Source organism: Acomys minous (genome assembly GCF_964271855.1).
Source record: "Acomys minous genome assembly, chromosome: 1".
NCBI lineage: Eukaryota > Metazoa > Chordata > Mammalia > Rodentia > Muridae > Acomys > Acomys minous.
In genome coordinates, this window is record NC_140483.1 from 155879941 (window position 1) to 155898507 (window position 18567).

The 18567-nt window shown below is 47.2% G+C and overlaps 1 protein-coding gene across 10 annotated transcripts in view; it reads right to left on the reverse strand.

Moving 5' to 3' along the window:
- Positions 1-18567, reverse strand: part of WHRN (whirlin) — an 89528-nt gene that overhangs the window by 62460 nt on the left and 8501 nt on the right. The window lies entirely within an intron of this gene.

Here is an 18567-nt window from a genome sequence, read left to right on the forward strand (position 1 = left end):
CACCGGGCCCACCCTATTTCAAGTGATCCAAACAGAAAACACATCGTCCCTCAGGGAGTGAGCAGAGCAGGCCTGAGGCTGCTATCCTTGCTAGGTTTCAGTGTGGGGCTGGCACTATTCTGGTGCTGGAGGCCCTGGCTTTGTACCGTCTATCATGTAGGGGTTCACTCTTTATACTGCTTATGTATACAGTGTGGGTATGCTGAACACCCACTTCTCTTCTGTAGTCTGGAATGTGGGTAGCGCAGAGTGTCTATGTGACTGGCCCCCAATAAACCAGACGGTATCACACATGTCACAAATGACTCTAGAAGAATGGAGTGTGGCCTAGGCGACCGAGGGCTCCTAGAAGCTTGGACCTCCTCTGAGTTACACTAGTAACACTCATATCTAAATATGAGCCATGGGGTTCGAGAACAGTCAGCGCTCCATACCCATAGCTTCACAGATTCAGGCAGCCACAGAACAAAGGTGGGTTTTGTTTTTGTCTTTGTTTTTAGTGCGTGGGGGGTGGGGAGCCTGGGGAGTGGCTCAGTGTATTGCTAAAAGCATTTACCATACAAGTGTGAGATTAGGTCCCAAGAGCCCTAAAGTCAGGCTGACATGACATCCTCCTGTCACCCCAGCAGTTGGAATTACAGGGACCGGATCCTCAAGGCAAACTGGCCAGCTAAACTAGATAATTCACAAGCTCTGGAAAGAACTAAGAGACTCTGTCTCAACAAATAAATGGAGGGTTATTGGGGATGACATCAACCACCAAATTTGGACCCCTACATGCATGCAAACATACGTGCGCACACACACATTTAAGGATTTTTAAAAGTCTGCATCTGTCCTGAACATATACAGTCTGTTTCCTGTCGGTATTCCCTAAATAGTACAGCGCAGAAGCTACTTGCATAGCACTCATATTACATTGGCTGAAAGTCCTCTGGAGAAGCTTTAAAGTCTATGGGGGATATGCCACATCATTTTAAGTTTTTATTACATTTATCTGTTTGTGTTTATGTATATACATGCATGTATACATGTGTGGGGGGTCAGAGAACAACTGTGAGAGTTGGTTGTCTGCATCCATCATCACGTGAGTCCTGGGTATCCGGCTCAGATCACCAGGTTGGGATGCAAGCTCCTTCAGCCACTGAGCCACCTCACTGGCCACTTTACAAAGGGTCGTGAGCATCAATGCATTCTGGTGCTAAGACTTGAAAGGAAAGGAATATATGCGGAACACGTGTGAGACTGTCTAGCTAAACACTGATCCTGCATGACAGTGGTCTTAGGATCCCAGTGAATTACTAGGTTAGAGTAAAAAAACAGGAACACCGATAACAATGGCTTAACATGTGTACAATCTCAAAGAATCCCTGTGGAATTATATCTGGGTAAAGGAGCCCCCAGACCCCAACCTGCGCCCCCCCCAAAAAAATCCCAAAGCCCTTAAATGAGCTCAGAGTTGCAGGAAACCAGCCATTTGGAGATTGCATAAGAGAAGCAGCTGCCCCCACCGCAGACACCAGGTGGTTGTAAGTAAGACAACTGATGCTGCAGTTTCAATAACAGCTTGTTTAAGAAGAAAAGCTGACTTCTCCTTTCTGCCCCTATGCACCTCCCCAACCCTTTCCCGATTCCTTAACTATAGAACCCCCAGCCTGAAGCATGTAAACTGTGTTCTCTCAAACTCTACCCATTTGCTGGTGGGTCCTGGACCACAGTGCAGCCAGATCTTGAGACACCAACTCTTAAGTAAAATAAAGCTGCTCTAGCGTCACAGTATCTAAACTCTCAGCCTTCATTTCTTCCTACAAACTTAATTCTTAAATTTTTAAAAATTTATTTTTATTTTTATTGGTGTTTTATCTCTATGTCTATGTGTTGGATCCTGGAGTTATAGACAGTTGTGAGCTACCATGTGGGTGCTAGGAATTGAACCCAGGTCCTCTGGAAGAGCAGTCAGTGCTCTTAACTGCAAAGCCATTTCTCCAGCCCCTACAAGCTCAATTCTTACAATGGTGGATGGAGAGAGATATGCCGCTTCTGTGAGGAAGGGCAGGAACTCACTGCTCCCACAGACCCTGAAGCAGTCCTTGCATGTAACTACTGATTTCAAATGTAGACACCCTCTTTGTTGTACAATCTTCCAGTCTAAGAATGGAGAAACACAAGGAGTAGTAAGGCAAAGTCTGTGCCCTGGTGTAGAAGAAGCTGAGGTCGGTCATTTTGCTTTCCCACAATGCACCTGTAACAAAGATGAAGGCATGGATTCTGGAAGACAGTCACTTTGTATTTGATTAACATCAGACATGCCTCATGTTAGGGGTTTCAGTATGTAGCTCTGCCCAAATTTAGACAACTGAAGCCATATTTTAGTGAATGTGAGGATGCGGCCTTTGGAGGATGAGGCCATGAAGACAGGGCTCTCGTGATGGCTTTAGTAGCTGTGGAAAAGGATAGGTTCACAGAGCTCGCTTTGTGTCTTTTCTTTTATATAGGACACAGGAAGAAAAGTGGTCCTTTGCAAGCCTGGCAGGTCACCTGATCACACTGGCATGCTGTCTCAGGCTCCAGCTTCAGGAAATGCAAGCAAATCAATTCCTATGACGTAAGCCACCCACCCATGATATTCTACCATGGCAGCCCTAGGTGACAGTGCATCCCACAGTGGGGGCTGGTCTGACTCAGGGAAGGTTTCTTCAGGTCCTGGACTTGTATGCTGCTGGAAGATGGCATTGACAGAGGCTTTGCAATGCCTTGGACATGACATATTCTAATGCTAAATGGGGTCGGCAGGCTACAAATCATGGCTGCTAGCACAATCTTAGTTATGTCAAGAGAAAAATCATGCAAGGAAACAAACCATTACAGCACCGATGCCCAGCACCTCCCTCTGAGCGGGACTGCAGGTGGCTGCTATTTTGCTTTTCCCTTTATGCGATGGTTTTTGAAATGTACAATGAAAGCACACTGCTTCCAATATAAGAAAACAAGAATACAACATCAAAGCTGGGGTCACTAAACTGTTACCCTAATCCCCTGCTCTGGGCTCTATGAACTCCACAAGCCTCAAGGAACAACTGGGATGAAGGATGAGGGTTTTTTCAGACACCCTGGGCCCTGGCTCTCCCATGGGAGTCCATCACGTGACCTCTCCCAGAAGGGGGCAGGTGCCCAGCTCTCCACTGCACAGGCAAATGCCACACCCTGGGGGAGGGATGCTGAGAGCAATGTGGCTCTCCAAAACTCTCGCTTTACAAAGGGTTCTTGAGATGATGTGCAGGGGAGGATTTACAGCTCCCCTGATGGACCAGCGGAGACAATCAAACCTGTGTTAAGCTGAAGGTGCTGGAGGAAAGGGCCTGAGACTGACCCATGTTCCTGCCCCACCGAAACAGAAAGTGAATGGCAGGGCGCAGGGGGAGATCAGCAGACACGAAGGCTGCCTACATCTTCTGTGCCATCATCTTCCTGATCTCTCGTTCCCGCCTACTGCTCCTTGATCCAAAAGGACAAAGCTCCCATGTCTAATGATATCCCAACTAGCAAGAATCCTCTATCCCATCTTAGGCATCTGATAAAATTAAGCCTGACCAATCACCCTGCAAGGCCCAACCAAGGATCTTCTGTGCACCAGGCCTGGCTAGGTACAAATTACCACCCAGTGCACAGCAGACTCTTAGGGTACTTATGCTTGGAAAAACGAAGTATTAACAAGTGCACAGTAGGTCTTCACAACACTTGGGCCAGATAAGTGACAGGCTGTGCCTGGGGAGACAAAGCAGCTCCCGGTGTACGTAGTAGGTCCTTAAGATTGTTGTAGCATTATTGTCAACAACGGCCTCACAATGTTTGTGCTTGCTGAGGGGCCATCCGGCAGCATGGTAGGCCTCAGTGATACCTACAGTCTGCTGACAGGCAAGGCATCACCCAGCACCCAGCAGGACTTCATGTCACCTGTGCCTGATGAGGTAAGGCATTGTCTCTGATTTAAAATATGTCCCCACGACATTTGTAGACTGATGAGACACAAAGCTTGGGCTGTCGCATGGTAGCTCCAAAGAAATGATTGACTAGCCTGACTGGGTGATATAGTAAATAGTACCCCCACAAGAAATCACAGCCGCCATGATCACCAACATGCAGCCAGGGGATGACAATGGGAGAGCACAGGCTAGCAGAAAGGGTCAAACTGCACTTGTCTACAGAGAGGCACTGTGGCTTGCCCTCTCAAAAAGATATGTGTGTGTGTGGGGGGGGTCAAATGGGATGAAATCCAGGGTCTCTGTATACAGTAGGTGCTCAGCTGACAGCAGGGCCTATCTCCCCATAGGACTTTCCACAGAGAAGAAACCACAGGAAAGCATTGGCTAAGTCAGAGGGAAGAAGAGAAACGCTGCAGTGAGCATCAGCATCATTTGTATTCTTTCTCGCAGGCAACTGGTCGACTCCTCTTGGTCAGTTCTATAAATAGGCGGGCAGCAACCTTGAGAAAGAGAGGAGGTTAATGCCTTTGATGAGAACACCATTGTTGGTGCTGCGGAGGTGTGCCCTGGAGTGCCTGCACCAGAGTCCCCAGGCTGCCTAAAAACCTGAGAAGAGAAGGGACGGAGAGGTGAGGGTACAAGACACTGCTCGGGACGTAGGGTCAGCCCTGAGCAACTCCCAGCCCTTGTAAACTTCGGCTCTCTCATTACAAAGCTGTAGGGCTGCCAGCCACATCCCTTAGACCATTTCGGAGCCTCTGATGCTGATTCTTCTTTGAAGATAAATGTGGCTTTCAGTGGGTCGTGGAGGGCAAGAACATCAGCACCTTCTATGGCTTGCTGTATTTTTCTGGAAAACCAGAAAGAAACAAGACTTCTGAGCCAGCGCTTTCAGTGGCCAGCCACTCACGAAAAAACAGCCTTGGCCCACTGGAAGCGGAAAGGGCATGCCCACCACTCCACCCTCTTTAATTAACTAAAAGTGCATGCCTGGTGAGAAGGCCCTAGCCTCCACCCTGGCTCTTCTCAAACGGTGTCTGGAAACAGAGGAGTGCATTCTGAAGGACAGCTGAGGGACAGCTACTCCTCAGGACTTCCACGCCCCCCACTCAAGGCTGCTGCCTTGACTCCTGTGGTTCTGACCATCTGGGGACAGCAAGGTCCCACTCATAGTCAGGTATGCCAAGCCAGTCACTAGCTCTCTTAGCAGAGCTCGCCTGGCAGCCTGCTGCCTCAGACATAATGGAAAAGAGCAAAGACCCGAGACTGGTGAGACAAGAGAGCCAGGCTTGTCTCTGCCACGTGTAGTCTTGCTAGGTCTGTCTGTCCCTGTCCTTGCTGGGCCTCCATTTTGCAGTCTGGCAATAATCAAGTTAGACCTTGTGACTGGTAAGGTACTACCCGAATAGAACTTCTAAATCTGTGATTCAGGGCCATACAGTGGTCATCCAGGACAGCAGAGAGGTCAGGGCCTTAGGGACACATGACAATAGACAGCAGGCAGGCTTGTAAGTAGGGCCTGGGAAACTGTCTCCGGTTTGCCCCCATTCTGGGGGTGAACACTCAGAATTGCTAGCTGCTCTTACCATGTCACTGACCCATACCCTTGAACCTAGTATAAACTCAGGAGAAAGAGGGATTCATAAAAAACCAAACCAAAACAAAAAAACAAAAGGCAAGGCATATAGAGGAAGCACCAGAGGCATGGCAAGAGGCACACCCCAATTCCGGTTTATCAAAGACATCTGATGGCCAGGGGCGTCTCCAATGGAACTGTGTCCTCGCTCGACAGCCACTTGTATGTGGTAAAAATGCAAACATTTCCGTAAAAGTTACAGGTATTGTCTGTGTGTGTTGCTGACCTCTGCCATTCCTCTCCTACAACCCTGGGAAACAGCCAGTCTGCCTCAATCAACTGACTATTATCAGCTGTCTGGATCATGCAAGTCACAAAGCTTTAGTCCACCTGTTTCTGTGGTACAAGCTAAAAGTCATCATCCTGCTCCCCCTCTGTAGTTGGAGAGGGCTGTTGTCAGAGTGCTAGGTGCCCACCATCGACACCACCCACTACAGAAAACACCAGACCCAGGGACTTCCCTGTGCTCTTCCAGTGCAAATCAGAGTGGTCCCGATCTGACCTGGCAGATGGCTTGAGGCAGATGCTCTCCATTACCAGGCCTATGTTATGATGATGAAACTATGAATTATGTGCGCATGTCTCACACATGGTGCTCTCGGGAGGCGAATCACCTCACTCCGCTCTTTGGAGCTGACTCTGCTGTCCCTCTTACATCATAGGCCAGAATGACACAGTTCTCAGCAGAGGACAGAGGAATGACCTGAAAAGGCCACAGTGCAAGACTAAAGAGGCATGCTAACACAGTAATGGGTCGTGCTCAAATGCATGCACAGACACAAACAGGAAACAGGACAAAGGGGTACAGGGCTCTCAGGTGACAGGTCGTGCATATAAGTTTTCTGGCATCCAAGGAGTGACAAAGCATTGTAGGGTTCAGACTTCAGGGGGCAGGCTCATCTCTGTGGGAATGGACTCTAACCTTGAGGAAGAACTACTGAAGACCCAGGGTAGTGGTCTAGAAAAAGGAGAGGCTGAAGCACACCCACTCTTCCTGACCACACCTTGCCCAGGGTCAGACACATGGAAAGAGCTCCTAGCTCTGCTGATGGCTTGCTGTTGTGATACTAAGCAAACCAGTTAGCTTCCCTGTGCCTGTTTCAGCAATGTAAGAAGGAACTGTTGAAGGAGTTAGTAAGATAATGCACACTGCCTAAACAGGAGCTGGCACGTAGTAGGTCCTACTTCCGTACCTCACTATTTCTGAGTGTTCCTAGCTTGTGACTGGCTCTCTTTCAAGGGCATTCGGCATGCTTCTGTGTTTGTGTCGCAGCCACACTCTAGGTTCTAAGTCAAGTTTAACCTGTCTTTAAGGAAAATACCTTAAGGCACGTTACATGCTCTGTCTTCTCTACTATCGTGCCTTGCTTATCTCCAGCACACACATAACAGCCAAGAGTGTGCCTGTCGTTCCAGCACTAGGCAGGATGGAGGATAGGTCATCAGGGGGCAGACACAGGCAGATGGAGGAAGGGCTTGTGGAATCAAAGGGCTCCAGGTGCAGGGAGAGACACTGTCTCAAAAAAAAAAAACATGAGGTAGAGAGACATAGATGGAGACTCCTAACAGATGGTGACCTCTGACCTCTACACATGAACACATTGTTGAATATACCTACAACACATATATCCATCCATCCATCCGTCCATCCATTCATTCTTCTGTCACCCATCCTTTCATCTTCTATCCATCCTTCCACCCATCAATTCTTCTCCTTATCTATCTATCCATCCATCCATCCATCCACCCACCCATCCACTCATCCATCATAATATTTCATCAGCTTTCTATATTGTCAAGAGTTCCCAAGAACGTGTTGAAATTAGAACACAAACAAAGCATTATATCAGACTTGAAGTCACAGGCCGAGGCCAAGAACCTATAGATCTCCATATCAACAAACGCACAAAACACTTGGACTCATGGGAAGAAGCATGGACTCACCGGCAGAGAGAGAAGTAAGAGCTACACCTACAGAGACTCTGCCGCTTGTAACCAGGGGCAAGTCAGCAATCTGCACTCAGCGTGTCAGGCATGAGAGTGAGCAACGGTGGTACTGCATCATAGATGTTCAATGAGCCAATACAAATCTGGGGGGATGTCTCAGTAGGTAAAGTGCTTGCCATACAAGTATGAGGACCTGAATTTGACTCTCTAGCCAAGAGTGTGTCTGTGGTCCCAGAACTAGGCAGGGTGGAGGGTAAGGAGTAGGAAGCAGAGACAGGCAGATGGAGAAAGGGCTTGCAGAATCAGGATACCCCAAGTGCAGTGTGGGAGACACTGCCTCAAAAAAATATAGTGAAAACCCAGCAGATGCTGACCTCTGCATGTGCGCATATGGGTGAGTGTACCTACAACACACACATAAATCACATACACACATGCATACTATAATAAAATAAATAAGGTAAAACAAAATGATTTGGTGCCTGGAGCAGACGTTAGATGCTCAAAGGGTCAAGCATTATTCTAGAGAGGAACCCAGAGTTCTACTTTGTCTTCTGTCCTTTTTTACTCCGTCTGGCACCATGCAAAGCCATCTACAGATATCTGCAAAGCTGGCTCGGTGGCAGAGCACTTGTCTAGCATGCTGTGAAGGCCCTGACTTCAACTCCCAGCATGAAAAACCAAAACCAAAACAAAGAGAACAACGACAAAACCATCTTCTTGCTCATAAGTAAACTCATAATGGAAATGTTATGTTCATCTTTTCTTTCTTTCTTTTTCTTTCTTTCTTTTTCTTTCTCTTTCTTTCTTTCTTTCTTTCTTTCTTTCTTTCTTTCTTTCTTTCTTTCTTTCTTTCTTTCTTTCTTTCTTTCTTTCTTGTGGTGTTTTAAGACAGAGTCTCATGTAATTCAAGGCCGGACTCAAATTTATGTTTCTCCTGCCTCTACCCCCCAGGAGCTGCAACTGTAGGTATGCAGAGTCATGCCAAGCTCCACTTGCTTTAAGAAGAAAATTATTTAGGGGCTATTTCATGACCAGTCAGTGACACTAAACTTACGTGTTTGCACACTACAAGGGGATACTCAACCGACATGGAGTTCTTACACCGGACATTTAGGCTCTAGCCTCTTGTCAGTAGAGATATTTATAATTAACATCCTCTTAGTTACAATTTTGAATACATATGCATCTATTTTTCTAGATTGGGCATCTTCTTATGTACAACCACAATCTGTGGGAAGATGTGCCCAGGTCCTGCTTCTCTGCCTGTTGTGATTCCTATGGCCACCTGCAGGGGGCAGCAATAGCAAAATCACAATGCTAATAACAGTCTTCAGGTTGCACAAATGAGGAAAGAGGAGTCTTACTCAAGGTCAGGAAGAGAGTAAGAGTCGGGGTCTGGCTATGAATCTAGGGCTCTCCAACCCCAGCCCCAGAGATGGTACACGGCCTTAAAAGGCCTCCCCATTCAGCCTGCTTCCAGAATGAGTAGAACTGGCAGTGTGGACTCTGCCCCAGCAGCGTATTTCAATGACGTAAGAAATAAAAAACTACAAGGTGCACCGTTTTCTTTTCTCTAACTGCCTGAGTGGCCAGAATCCCTTTATGGCCTGTGTCCCCTTCCTGGCGGCCTCTGAGGAACGAAGCAGGCTTCCTTTCCAGGCAGTGCACCTCAGGCCTGCGCCAGCCCTGCCCCCTGGCAGCTGCATCCCCTGCTGGCCACCTGAGCTTTCTTGAAGTATCAAGTGCTCCAGGCTCTTTTCCACTTCAGGCCTCTGCACCTGCAAGTTCACCTCTCTATGTTCTTAACTACGAGTGATCATTGGATGTACACTGTTCCCAACAGACTAGAAGGCAGAAAAGTCTTCTGGCTTGATCTCAGGTGTATCCAGGCGTAGAAAACATACAAGGGGGCAAGGGATTCCACACTAAGCAGCAGGCAGAGACACAAGCAAGAAAGCCTTCCTTTTAGGCTTGGCCACCAGCGGGGATGCTACATCTAGGAAGGACCCGCGACTTCTCTAGTAAAACTAAAACAATTCATTTCACATTTCACTTGTTTTTTAAAATTGTACTAAACAGCCCGAGCTGGGATCTAAATCATCGTCTCCCTGCCTCCACTGCTTCTTGAGTGCCAGGATTACAGACACTCGGCTGCTGATCTTTGTTGTTGATTCTAGAAACCTCAGAATTTGATTGAAAATACACACACACACACACACACACACACACACACACACACACACACACTCACACACAAAGAGAGAGAGAAATAAAAATGATCCTAGATCCTCCCCCCTCTCTGTGTATGTGTGTGCGTGTGCGTGACTTAAATGTGTATGATATGTGCATAGTCATGAGAGTACTGGTACCCACAGGTCACTTTGTGCATGTGAAGGTTAAAGACCAGCTTTGGACACTGGTCCTCGATGTCCACCTTGTTTAAGATGGGGGTCTCTCTTGAGACTGAAGGAACGCTGGATGGCTCAGGGGTTATGCGCACTGGCTGCTCTTGCAGAGGACCCACGTGTGGTCCCAGCACACACACGGTGGCTTACAAGTGCCTATACTTCCAGCACAAGGGGGCCCAGAGCCCTTTACGGCCTATTTAGGCACCGTACGCATGTAGTATATATACAATGATCTCCTCTGACCTGCAAGGGCATCAAGTAAGCACATTATGCACATATATGTAAGTATTCAAAGCACTACTACACATGAAAATAAATCTTTTAAAAAATAAGAAAACAGGTAGATCACGAAGAGCGTGTCAAATGTCACCACTGTGGTCCGTGCTCACTAGGACAGAGAATGGGTGGGTGAACATGTGACCCTAAAATCTCAGCATGCGTCTAAGGACTAAAAGCTTCTGGGGAGCCAGAGGCAGAGAAACTTCCCACAATAACTCCGATGTCTCTCCTTCCTCTCCCGAGTTTGGTCTAAGAATACACATGAGCTATATACATCCCCTTACACAAAAGTCGCACACACTGTTATTTCTGTATTGTCTTGGAATGAAGGCATCCGTGTTTCGTGGCCTGGTAAGAATATACTATCAGTCAATTGCAGCTTCTCTGCAGCATCACCAACATCTGCGTGTCAACCTGGGGACATACAGATGTGCTCCATCTGCCCCAGATTTGCATATTTGAGTTGTTGCAAACATGGCGAAAGCCACTCTCCCTGGGGGTGGAGGGAACATCTGTGGGAGTCTGCCAGGACAGCTCAATGCAAGCACCTTGAAAGAACAGGAAGTGCACAGGAAGGAAAACTTCAAGGAAGCAGGTGATTCCATGGATGGGAAGCGGGCTCTCGGGCATGGGAAGTGTACCAGTGCCCAGGAGGAAGGCCAGGAGGTGGCGGACAAGTGGGGAATGATGCATTTCTTTAATGTTATGAAATTTGTCTTTCAAGGGGCTCCTGAGGACCCACACCTTCCTGGGGAACCACAGGTAATGGGTGCTGGGGTGGGAGAGAACACATCTTCACAGAAGTAGCCACTGATAAGTTAGTTGCCCGTGCTCTTGTAACAACCTGTCAGCCATGTTCCTGTTATCAACCCAACTGAGTGAACCCACTGAGACAGACAGACAGACAGACAGACAGACAGACAGACAGACACACACACACACACACACACACACACACACACACACACACCATGAAAGGAAGAGGACTGCTGATTGGGAAAAGGAAGCCAGTGGAAATGAGAAGGGAGTAAGAGGTAAATAGGATGAAAATCCAATATAGTCACATAGAATGAAACTGTCATCATGTATAATATTTGCTAACAAAAAGCGGGGGGGGGGGGCGGTTGCCTTTTACTAGAGCCTCATGGAGGGCTCGTTCCCTCTCCCTTTCCTTTGAGTCTTTCACCTTCTCCAAAGTCTCCATGTGAAAGGATAGATAGAGACTGACATCTAGAATCCCCTGTTCTTCACTGTCATCACCCCTAATAACTTAGTGGGCCACAGCTTACTATTCAAAAAGAAAAAAAAAATCAACAGGCTAAACAAGGTATGTGTTGGGGGAGGTGACACCCTGACTTTGGATAGAATCTGTAAGAAATCTGTAAGGGAGCCATGGGTGACTGTGACCAAGATGAAGGCAGAGAAGTTTCCAGAAAGACATTGATTCCTTTTCATGTAAGTCTTCAACTGCTCACGAGGTAGCCTTTTAGTGCCTTATAATTGAAATAAATTGCTTTTCAGATGTTCTTTTAATTTTTGTCTTTTTATTCTCTCTCTCTCTCTCTTTCTCTCTCTCCCTCTCTCAGTAACAATGCTCTAGGAATCACAAATACAATTGCTCAAGATGAGTCTCAATGGGTTTGCAATGGAGTGTTTTATGGCCTGGGATCAATGTCCAAAGCACAGGTCTGTTTCTATCAATGTCAATTTCTCAGCCCAGGAGTAGACACAGGGAGGGGGGCATTTTCCTCCCAGACTCGTTACAAGCTCAGCCCTCACTGCCTGCTGACCTTTCTCAGCTGAAAAGACGGCGGGCTTCCAATTTCTTTCAACTTCAGCTTGAGGGATCTGAATGCAAGGCGGACGAGCAACCATCCTTTAAAAGCCAACCCAGGAGATGTCGGAAAGAAGAAGATGGATAGCGTTGATGACATCGCATACAAACCTTGTGATTAAATGGGCAGAATAGCAATAAGAAGTTACATATCACAAAGCATGAACACATGCACAAACCACAGACACAGAAAATGGGAAAGTGGTTTGCCTATCAGCGTGGAAAATGGAAAAGAAATACAATATCCAGGATGGGCACAGGTGGTTACAAATGAGCACTCTCACATGCTGCTAACATGGGTAGGAGGGACTATCAAAAACCAATTTCCTTCCTAAGAGCAGTTTGGCCACGGTTATCAAAAGTCTGAAAATTATGCCTCTCCCCTGAGCCAACACCACCTCCAGAGAGATAGCCCAAGGAATTATTAGCGACGTGCTTAAGGATTAATGTGCCACGATGTGGAATGCAGCAATGTGGATAGCACTGAAAACACAAGCTGTCCAACAAGAAGAAATTAGCTAGATAAATCGTACATCTTCCTTTTGATAGATTATGTCATCATTAAAAGTCGCATTCTAGAAACATCTATCAAGGTAGAAAACTGTCTTAATACACGACTGGATGAAAGCAGCAGACAGACAAATGCACAACTAAGCCAGACAGGCAGGTGTGCGGGAGACTCCCAAAACAGAAGGTGCTCACAGGGGAGCAAAGATTCCCAAAACAGTGCTCCTGGGGAACTGGAAACACATGAGCCAAATTATAAACAGGAACTGCTTTCTGGTGGATGGGACTATTTACAGTTCAAAGACTTTTGCTCTTTTCTTTTTTTAGATTTGATATTTGTGTTTTACCTGTGTGTGCATGTGTGCACACCACACCCACGTCTAGTAGGTGCAGAGAGCAGAAAAGGATATAAATCCCCTGGAACCACAGCTATGTATTGCTAATAAACTGCCGTGTGGGTACTGGGAGCTGAACCCAGGCCCTCCGCAAAAGCAGTAAGTGCTCTTTACCGCTGAGCCACCTCTCCAGCACCCTCTGCATTTTTTTTTCTTATATACGTGCTTTTCTGAACTTGAGAATTACTTCATTTATCATGGTGTGTGTTACGGTTTGTATATAAGATATGTATGGGCATGTACATGGTAAGAGGTCAAGGGAAAAAATCAGAGAGTATTTTCTCTTCTTCCACCTTTGTGTGGGGCTCAGGAATTGCACCAGGCTGTCAGCTTTCCATATAAGCACTTCTGTTAGCTGAGGCATCTTGCCAGCCTACCATTGTCAACAGAACCCTTATACTGCAGGTCATTCGAATAAATACAGAGAGGAGCGTACACACACACACACACACATACACACATGCATTTTACTTTAAAGACCCAGGCAGACCTTTTCCTACAAACCCAGCAAATTGGACGTTGGACTTTTCCAATCAAATAAATAGATGGTGGGTGGCCACCAGCTTTTCACAAGGCCGAGCCCTGAGTCTGCTGATCCTATTTTGATAGCTGTGTGGATGAAAGTCAGGGAATGCACCACACAAGATGATTCACCAGACACTGGATTACTCTAACGGGGCATGGGCGAGCAGGGAATCCAGTTGAGGTGATTGTCACTTCCCAGAGGATGTTTGTGGACAACATACAAAATAAAACCCTGACAAAGCCAGGCGTGGTGGTGCATGCCTTTAATACCAGCACCAATGAGGCAAAGGCAGGAGGATCTCTGTGAGTTCAAAGCCAGCCTGGTCTACACAGAGTTCTAGGACAGTTAGGACTACATAAAGCGACGTGGTCTCAAACGAAGCAAAGCCAAACAAAACAAAACAGTCCCCCCACATGTGACTTTCACGCGAACTCTGGTGTCTCATATTTGACCACGTCCCCTGGATGGGAAGGCACTCAGAGGAAGGACAGCAGGCTACCAAGAAGAGACTTGATACCCTATGAGCATACACAGGGGGAGGAGGTCCCCCTCAGTCACAGACATAGGGGAGGGGAGTAAGGGGAAAATGGAGGGGAGGAAGGAATGGGAGGATCCAGGGGATGGGATAACAATTGAGATGTAATATGAATAAATTAATAAAATATATTTAATATAAACAGTCCCCCCCACAAAAAACTCCACACCTGACAAAGGTCAGGTCATAGCCAGAGAGTGAGAGCAGAAAATAAAAGGGGGACTTAAGGGGGACATGTGGGCGTGGCTCTTATCCCCAAAGTCTACCATAAAATACAAGATACCCAGGAAAGGCAGGGTGGCTATGACCAGATTGTTTGCCTCCTTGTGGGTTTCCTCATCAAATGGCTACACTGTCATCTCCAGAGGACAGAACTCGGGGAGGGCACACACTTAGAGAAGCCTTTCTCCTGCCAGCAAGGCTTCTCGTGCAGAGCCATGGCAGTGAGTGTGTGCTTTTGGAGGCAGGCAGGCCTGGGTTCAAACAGCAGCCTCACTTCCTCTCTTCTAGGGGTTCGTAATCCAGTCACCTCCTCTTATGATTCCGAGTTCTCTCCCTCGGGGATGTGGAAGAGTCATGTGGGGTGCACAAGGCGCCCCTATGCCTTGATGCTGGTGACACTGGCTGGTATTGTAATAGTATTATAGGCATCTTGTATGTTACACACTTCCAACCTTCTCTGGTATCAAAGAGATCGTCATTTAGTAGGTGCACAGCTCCCCCACCCCACAGCCTTGTGAACACGGCAGGCAATCCTCACTTGCTCAGATTAATGCATGTACGCAGTAATTTAATACAGTATCTGCGTGGCCACCTACATCTACATTTAGCGGTGAGGAAACCTGGGCAGCGAGTAGTTAAGTAGTCGTCTGGACTACACAATGGCTCCTGTTTTTTGTTGTTGTGGTGGTTTTGTTTACATTTATTTATTTATTTATTGTGAGTGTGAGTGTTTGGGTCTATGTTTGGAGGCCGGAGAACAACATTCAAGAATCAGTTCTATCCTAGCTTTCTGGAACCCAACCTGAGGTTAGTACGTTTGGCTGTAAGTATCCTTACCCACTTAGCCATGTCTCCAGCCCTCATCCATTCTGGAAAAGGGAAAAAGCATGGGGACCCACAACAGCAATGTACAGCTGGGCTCTGAAGCCAGAGCTGGCTACAGCAGTGTGTGACGTCACCCATCTCTGCTGTGCCTCTGGCCGAGAAAGCCTGGGTCTATAGTCCGGTTCTACTCTTAAACTGGCCTCATCTCTTATGGGGTAGCTAACAGCCAGCCTCACAGCAGCACAGGAGGAGCTTTGCTCTTAACCCCAGTGTTTTGGTCCTGCTCCCATGTCTCTTTTGGAGGCAGGGACCGTTCCACGGGAAGAGGTCTTGGGAGAAGAATTGGGGAGACACTGGGGCTCCAGAAAGAGAAAACGTGAAAGTGCTGGTATTTGCAGGGAGGAGGAGAGGAAGGAAGGAAAGGAGGATAAGCTAGATCTATACACTACAAAAGAACACCCCTCGCCCCTTTGAGCCAGAAGATTAAAGGGCAGAAGAAAAGCCTCTATCCTAATGTTTGAGTTCAATCTGGCATAGCTACACGGGGGATGAACTTGTAAAAACTAGACCACATTTCTTAATCAGAAACCTCCTAAAGAAGTCTTGCATATCATTTCAGATGTGGTTTAAATCAATTACAAGGGTTTTCTTCTTCCCCCTGCCCCTTAAGTACAAAAAAGTCTGTGCTATCAAATCAAACTCTCACCTGCATTAATTGCTTTAATAGGCTCTGGAAATAGCAGCCTCCTCTCCTTCTACACGGGGACCCCTGGGGAGTCCATCAGGAAGGATGCTGAGAAGCATGACCAGGGACAAGGCCAGCCTCTCTGGGCTGCTAGGCCATGCCTCTGTCTCATCAGCCTCCTGTTATTTAAGGCCTCACACAAAAATAATCAAAAGGCAGGTGGGAACACCCAGTTCCACTTATCCACCGAGTTTTATTATGGCTATAAAGCAAAATTGCAGATACCAAAAGCCAGATAGGAGTCATTGCATTTTAAAAGAAATGTGGGGATGCTGACAACATTGGGCACATGACTCTGCAATTCAAAACAGCTACAAACAACCACACAGGCCCCAAGTCCCACTATTTCCTTCCAATAACACTTAAAAGCAAAGCAAAACAAACAAGCAAAAACCAAAAACAACTACAAAGACCAAATAATTAAGTAGGCACAATAAAAGGTTTTCAACGCCACATTAGAGCCATTGATAATATTTCCCACAGTAGTGGTTGCAGTGCCAGAGTTTTCAAACTTTGATTATGCAAATATATAAGAACAATGAAATGCTTGTGAGGACCATGAGCAATGTTCTCTTGGGGATGTCTGAGTCACAGAGAGGCGACGAGGTCTGCCCAAAGTCACTGCTAACAAACACTGACAGGTGAATCCAGGCCCACCTCCAAACTCCATCTACAGACCTCAGATCCCTAGACTTCCCCATGTGTCAACTGACCTTACACACTAGAATAATGCACGGGGTTCGGGGGGGGGGTTCGGGTGGGGGTGGAGGTGGCATATGAGGGTGGCCGGGTGGTCTCCTGTAGTCCAGGAACCTCTAACTTCATCTGTGGCCAAGAATGACCTTGAACTTGATTCTCCTGCCTCCATTTCTCCAATGCTGGGGCTATAGGTGTGTACCACCACACACAGTTCATATGATCCTGGAGATTGAAGGCGGGACTTCATGCAGCAAGCACTCTACCATCAGAATACATACATCCCCAGTGTCTCTGGGTAAGTCTGCTGTCAGAGGTGGGGACCCTGAAGCAAGCAGGATTTCAGTGTGGGTGTGGCTTGGCCTTGCCTGGGGTCTTTGTGAATTCTAGCTCTTAGGCTTGAAGCTAACATTTGTGAATGAACAAGTTAGCACCAGACTAGATATTTTTAGATACCCCTTTTCCTATTAATTAGTTAGTTCGTTTGTTTAATTTATAACTTTCCCATAGGGTCCAAGCTGGCCTGGATCTACCTGCAACGCATGATCATCCTGCCTCACCCTCCTGGAGAATTGGGTTCTAGGCATGTACCATCACACCTGGCTGCAAATGCCCTTTCTGACGTCACTTTTCTATGTCCCTTCTTGCAGCCTGAAGGTTTAGAACCCAGGAGCAAGGCCATCTTGGGACTAACGTGGGGAAGGTCGATGTGGTTGCCTTGCATTCTGAGTCCAGAGGATGCTGATAGAGCAAAGTCAGGTGGGGAGGGAAGAAGAACCACGAAGCCGGCTGCCAGCTGAAGAGCAGCCACAGCCAGTTCTGCAGAAGGGACACGAATTCTCAATGGAGAAGGAGGCAGAGGTGCTGGGGACCGGAAAGGAGAAGAGATGCTGCATTGAAACACACGTGTGGTTACTGGAGGCCTGGCCTGGTGCATGCTGGAACATCTTGACACTTAAAATTGCTTTAATAATTAAAAAAAAAAAAAACCTGAGCCTCACCCCAAATTGGCTCGCTGATTGCATGAGAATACATAATGATTCTATTTGGGAATCACAGACACAATCACACTGCTAAAATAACTCACTTTTGAGAATGTGTCTTTAAAATGAGGAGCGAAGTGATAAATTAACTTGCCCAACAGGGTCTCACAGAATGAATGTGAGCTACAGAAGGTGGGAAAAAGCAGTTGTCTTCCCAGACATATACTATGGCTTTTAAAGGGCTTTAAATAAAGGAGAAGTGGAGGGTTTCAGATGTTTCTCCCTGGTCAGTCACTGCAGATCCGGTCAGTCTCAGCAGGAGGCAGGTGGGAGGTCTCTGTCCATTTCACCGCTCCATGACAGGTCCAGCCAGCTCCATGCCAAGCAGCAGCTTATGGCTTTCCTTTGGCTTCCAGTCAGTACCTACACATGGCCTTCCTTAGATTTCACACTCAGGAATGTAGGACTCCTTACTAGCCTGAGTCAGACCATCACTCTATCCATCCACTAAATGTTTACTAATTTACTGACGTACCTACAGGGAGCCACAGGAGGCATACTAGGGCTACAGGAACAAACAGGGCACCATCAGTATGGGCTGTCACAAAACGTTTATGTGGTGGGGAAGTGGATGGTTGGCAAACATAAAAAAACGCCCGTCTGTGGTGACAGGTGTGCTGAAAGGAACCAAAAGAAGACCAAGGGTTAGAAAGATGGATGGGGTGAGGGCATTGCTTTCAAGATAGCAGCAAGGATGCAAAGGCATAAGAATGTGACACACTTGAAATGTTTGGTGACCTGTTGGTGCCACTGGAGCTGTGCCCTGCAACTTGACACACTAAGGCCAAGGGTTGTGTCCTACTCACCCATGACTTCCAAGTTACAGGCTTGTGGCTCAGAGAATGTATGGACAAACGCCTCCAACGGACAAGGAGACGGCGGGAACAAATCGCTTTGCTTCAAGGTAAGGCTCTCTGAGTGACTCTCAAATGGCCCCCACTGTCAGGGTCAGGTTAAGATGTCTGTCTGCCTCTCAGAGGGGT